Below are 6,150 nucleotides of genomic sequence, written 5' to 3'. Positions count from 1 at the left end.
CAAGAAAAAAAACTATTATCCATTGCTGAATGGGTTTTATGGTAAATGAGTTTTATTCTTGAGTTATTTTTATTTTTGTTGTTTTACAATTCTTTTGAAGACCCAGACCAGAGCTAAGAGTGAAATTGACAAATGGGAACTAAATAAGGTAAATAGTACAACAATATAGTGTGCATATTCACTTTTTGACAGCCAGTAGGCCTTTATTGAGCTTCTTAACAGCCTGATGATTTCAGTTGTCTATTTCACTTTTTGGTCCGGTCTTTAAGAATATTCATGTTTCACTATTCTTTTAAGAGTGTACATAATTTTTTTCATAATTATGCCTGTTTCCCCTTCCCCAACCATGAATTGTCATTTTTATATTCCATGTTGAGAAACAGCTGCAGATAATGTGCCTAATGTTATGAATATGGCCAATTTCATTGTACATACAAATCACTCGTTTATCTGTATTTTTCTTTTGCTCATTTGTAAGAGAGCATGAATGTATTGCACACCGACGTATATCTTATGTAGTCCAGTCCTTGTCACAGAACATCGTCTGATTTTATCCGTCTTTATTTTTATTTTTTGGTGTATGATTTTTTTTTCATTGATTAAATACTGTAATGATTTTTTTTATTTTCATTTGGTTTGGTTATTGTAAGGATGAGGATAATGATAGTAGTAGTAGCAGCAGTAGTAGCAGTGGTGGTGGTAGTAGTAGTTAGTCCGAGTGATAGTGCCCACATTTATCTAGTGCTGCTATCAACCAGGTACACTGTAAAAAATGAAGTGCTAATTTAGCACTTACGGTGCTTGTATAGTGACTGCACTACGAGTGCTGATTTCTATAGTTTAAATTTGTACTAGAAAATCGACACTCGTAGTGCCATCATTATACGAGCACCGTAAGAGCTAAATTAACACTTCAGTTTTTACAGTGTACACTGTAAAAAAATTACGTGCTGATTTATCACTAACAGTGCTTGTATAGTGACTCACTACGAGTGCTGATTTTTTAGTTCAAATTTAAAGTAGAAAATCAGCGCTCATAGTGCAGTCATTATACAAGCACTTTAAGTGCTAAATTAGCACTTTGTGTTTTTACAGTGTATACTGATGCTGATGGTATACTACATAAACAGGAATCATTAGATATTTGTAAAATCAGTCATGGCATTAAACATTTCTTTCAAATCACATTAGAATTTGGCAACAAATAAGGTTGCACTGAAAGAGTGGCTAACTGACATTTTGTTTCTCAGTAAAGGAAGAGGGAAGTAGTAAAGTAATTTGAAACTGATACTTTGTAATACCATAGACCCTATAATTGAAAGTAATTTAGTTTTAATTTCGCTGTTTGTTAATCTTGAAAGCCACTTTGAAATATAAAGCATATTTTTACAAAAAGAGCGTCCTCAATTGCCCATCAAGATAAATAGGCCTGCCGGATAATACTTATCAAAAGTGTGTTTTATCTTTTATACCTGCACTACCAGTCACAATTCTTTGACTCACTATTAGCTGTTAAAACCAGAGAACCATATAGATTCCTTGGACTGAATCTATTGTTCTCTAGTTTTAACAGGTAATAGTGAGTCACAAAATTGTGACTGCTTGTCTTTGCCATACTGCATTTTGAGTTATATACACAGGGACATTAAAAATGACAGGTACTCCCCAGGGAGTGGAGATCGGTATGCTGACTAGAAATCCAGTGATAAGTAGGAGGATTACAATAACATTGTAAAAACGCATCTAATGAATAATTATGTGTAATAACTTTGATTTATTAATCAAGTTTCCTTTCATGCACTGTTGATACACTGGGTGACTTGGTGTTAGGTCAGTTTTAGTGTGCACAATCTCCAGATTTTAGCCCAATCAGCCCTCTTCACGATTAATCTCGAGATTCAAGAAACCCCGTCTCCACCATCGCAAGAAGAGTGATTCCTGCTCGAGCGAGGCATCGATGCATTATGGTCTGACGCCGTGAATAAATAACTCTGAGTGCTTCTGCACCTGCGAATTAGAGGGATAATTTGTAAAATAGCGTGCTATTTTGCAAAAAATCCCAAGTTGACTTGGGATTGCAATATCGAGATTAATCCTGCGAACTAGCGCAATAATTGCATATGCATTACAAATAATCTTGAGATTGTTCAGATCAGGATAATTTGCCGGATCAGAAATAGCACGCTAATTTGAAAACTTGGGCTGGTGCTTACGGCCCTAGAGCGACTTCTATTACTGTGATTGATTTCATGTTGGTAAAAAAACCCTGCCTTTTTTAGAGTTAGGTTGGGCAACCCAATACACATCCTTAACACCAAACAAGCACCAACTTTAATCCCCAGTGATATCTGAAGAAACCTGGCCAACAGAGTCCTTATACATTCAACTCCATGAATTTTAGAGTGATTATTGTAAGATTCATCAAGCTTCCCCAAGTTGAAAGGATTTGGTATTGGTATACTATCAAAGGTAAAAATGTAAAAGTTTATTCACCTGTGCTTGTTTTTAAAGCATTAAATTTCAGGAAGGAAAGTCAATCCATATGAAGAAAGTGTTTGAAATCTATTCCATTCAAGTTTGATTCCTAAAGCATGCGAACTAGTCAGCTCCTAACATGCCAGAGACAATGTCTTTCCGAAAAAAATTAAATGTTACTAAAATCACTTTTTGATTAGCATTGGTGAACGGTATATAACACATTACCAAAAATAATCAATGGTTTGATAAAGTCCCATCTCAAATAATTTTTTTCCTTCATCTTTTTTTATTTCATGGCAAGACGAGATTTAATAAGTTATTTCTTATATTTGGACCTGGTAGGTTTTAATAAAGCTGTTCATAAGTTAGGAGCAACTTTTTGTACGACTGGTGATCATTTCTGGGAGCTACTGTAACTCAACACTTATGAAAATTTCATACACAAAATATACTTCAAGATCACTAGCCGTTCTTAAAGCTTTATAAAACATTCACCTGGAGTTCCAACTCTCTCTGTGTCATTACAAGCCTCTTCACCATTTCAAAGTGAAGTCTGTCTCTTCGGATACAGTAGGTTATATTAGGCTTGGCATTGGTTCAAAGTAAAATTTTGATTCATGTACCTAGCTCCAACACTTCTTTTGAGGCTGCTAAAATGGTTCATTTAAGCTAAACACTATTTGAGATTTATCCCAGGACCAGGTCCATTTTGTGTTTGGTGCCATGTTGATGTAAAAGTTTTTAAAGCTTTAAGAGATTATTGATATATTGATTGATGTAGTAGTATCCAGAAATGTGGATTAGCTCGGCAGTGTCGAGAAAAAGTTCTTAAATATTAATTTGTTGGCTACATTTCATTGAGATACTCGAGCTTGTAATTAGTTTCGAAATCCATTTTAAAACTAGCATTTGTAAATGAAAGTTTGTAAATGAACTAATTAAATGTAGTGTATTAATTGGACTTAGACATTGGCTGGCTGAGGTTGACAATGATAATAATAATATAGCGCTTAATACAAATGATATTATGATGGGTTTTTTTAAGGCCAGTGACTGAAAAATGAATGCTAGGAAGTTTGTTAATTCTCAATGAGGCTGGACAGGGCCATCCTATGTTGTATAACACTATTCATTTACCTATATTTTGACTAGCTATGCCATTAATATTTTGTTCCACAAGACCATACTAGTTTTATGTATATTTATAGGAAATATATGTTCATTTGCCCAAATTTGTATTGAAGGGATATTTATGTTTAATGCATTGGTTTATTATTCTTCCTTTTTTTTACATTGGAGTATTTGCTTTAGAGATAAATCTCAAGAGCATATATACTTGGTGCTAAAGCTGATTTGGAATTGCTTATAATATTGATGAAATATGTTCATTGAATGCATGTAATGATAACATTACATGAGATGACATGAAATATCCCATATATAAATTTTCCATCAATGATATTTTTTCTGGAGTGGTTAAAAGAAATTGTGGAACTTTTTGTGATTTGTTTTGATAAGAATGAAATAATGTATGTATCGGTGATGCAATATTTATTATTTTACTTGTTTATATTAACTTGAATAATTGACCACTGTATGTAGTGTGACAGAAGACAATTCAACTCGCTTTGATAAAAAGCTTGCCTGAGGTTTCATCTCATAGCGGAAATGCATATTTGAATGAAAACCAAGCTCCTCATCTAAGAAAGAGAAATTATTTTTAATACCGTGATAAGGGACACCTGAAGGTCAAGTTTACCCCCCCCCCCCCCTCCGTCTAATGAAATAATCAAGATTAGCCAAAACATAAGTACACAGGGATAATTGGCGCTTCACCCCAGCCCCAATAAGAAAGTTGCTATAATTGTGTTTCAAATCGAGTATTGGTTTCGATTGAATAGAAAAAACAAAACTCCCTTGGTCGAGATGTTGTTGAATGGCTTTATCATTTAAGTGGGTCTGTCTTAGTGTGTGTACAGAAATAGACATCTCCTTTCATGTTTCTGTTTGTTACTCCCCCCTCCCCCTACCCCCTGGACTGAATCTAGTATTGTTCTTCTTGATTGTACAGTGTACATGAATATGCTCATGGTAAGGTATGAAAGTTGATATGTATATATTAAACCTGATGATGTGTACTGTCATGATCTGAGTGTCTTTATAAACCCTCGGTGATGTTTTACATGTTTTTAGAATGGGTATATATATACTTTTCATTAAACATTAATGCTTGGATAAAAAGAATAATTGATTTTGTTGAAGTTTTTTTGTGTGTGTTTATGTATTTATGAAACAACCATCCAGAGAAAAGGAAACCCATATTGTGTCTTAGAAATGTAAAAATAATTTCTGAGAATTTAGCAATGAGCTAATCAATCAACCTAATGTATAGCAATATTCACTTGATAATAAAGTAATGGACCATACAACCAACTGACCAATAAGTCTATCCATATATCAACTCAATGATGTAATGGTTTATTTCCAATTCGTCTAATGCCAATTTGTCCAGTTGCCAACTCGTATACTTTCATTTGGTCTACCATCAGTTTGTCCACTCACCACATGGTCTATTTTCATTTAGTCTAATGACATTCCAGCTAATAACCAGTCAGTCAAATAGCCATTTAGTCCATATACCATTTGATCTAATTAAACTAAAGTGTTAATTGTGCAAAATAAATGAAAAGAAAATGGGTATTTGATCAACTGGTTATTAGACAAAATGGTAATAGACAACTGGTGATTACACAAAGTGATGGTTGGACCAAATGATTATTGGACTTATTGGTTGTTAGACGAAAGGTTGATGGACGGAATGGCATAAGACTAAATGAAGATAGACCAAGTGGTGAGTGGACGAACTGGCAATTTACTGATGTAACCATGTAGTTAATAATAAGTCACCCAACTAAGCAACAAAGCAATCAATCATTCCTCTAAATGTTCAATCCTCTGACCAAACTATCTGTCGATAGATCAATCAATCAATCATCCAAGCAATCAATCGATATATCAATCTTTTATTCCAGATATCAGTCGATTCGTCATCTATCAAAACATCTGTCGATAGATTAATCAATCAATCGATATATCCATCTTTCATCAAAGATATCAGTCGATCAATCATCTATCGAAAGATCAATCATTCATCCAAGCTATCAGTCAATAGATCAATCATCCAAGCTATCAGTCAATAGATCATTCATCCAAGTTATCAGTCAAATCAATCATTCATCTACACTATCAGTCATTAGATCAATTATCCATCCAAGCTATCAGTCAATATATTAATCATCCATCTAAGCTATCAGATGAACTATCAATCCAAGCTATCAGTCAATAGATCAACCATCCAGTCTATCAGTTATTAGATCAATCATCCATCCAAGCTATCGGTCAATATATTAATCATCCATCCAAGCTATCAGATGAACTATCAATCCAAGCTATCAGTCAATAGATCAATCACTCATCCAAACTATCAGTCAATAGATCAATTACCCATCCAAGCTTTCAGTCAATAGATCAATTACCCATCCAAGCTATCAGTCAATAGATCAATCACCCTTCCAAGTTGTCAGTCAATAGATCATCATCCAAGCTATCAGTTGGTAGATAAATTATCAATCCAAGCCATCAGTCTGTAGATCAATCACCCATCCAAACTAT

The sequence above is a fragment of the Lytechinus variegatus genome, chromosome 5 (assembly GCF_018143015.1).
Source record: "Lytechinus variegatus isolate NC3 chromosome 5, Lvar_3.0, whole genome shotgun sequence".
Taxonomy (NCBI): domain Eukaryota; kingdom Metazoa; phylum Echinodermata; class Echinoidea; order Temnopleuroida; family Toxopneustidae; genus Lytechinus; species Lytechinus variegatus.
This window is presented reverse-complemented; position numbering follows the sequence as displayed.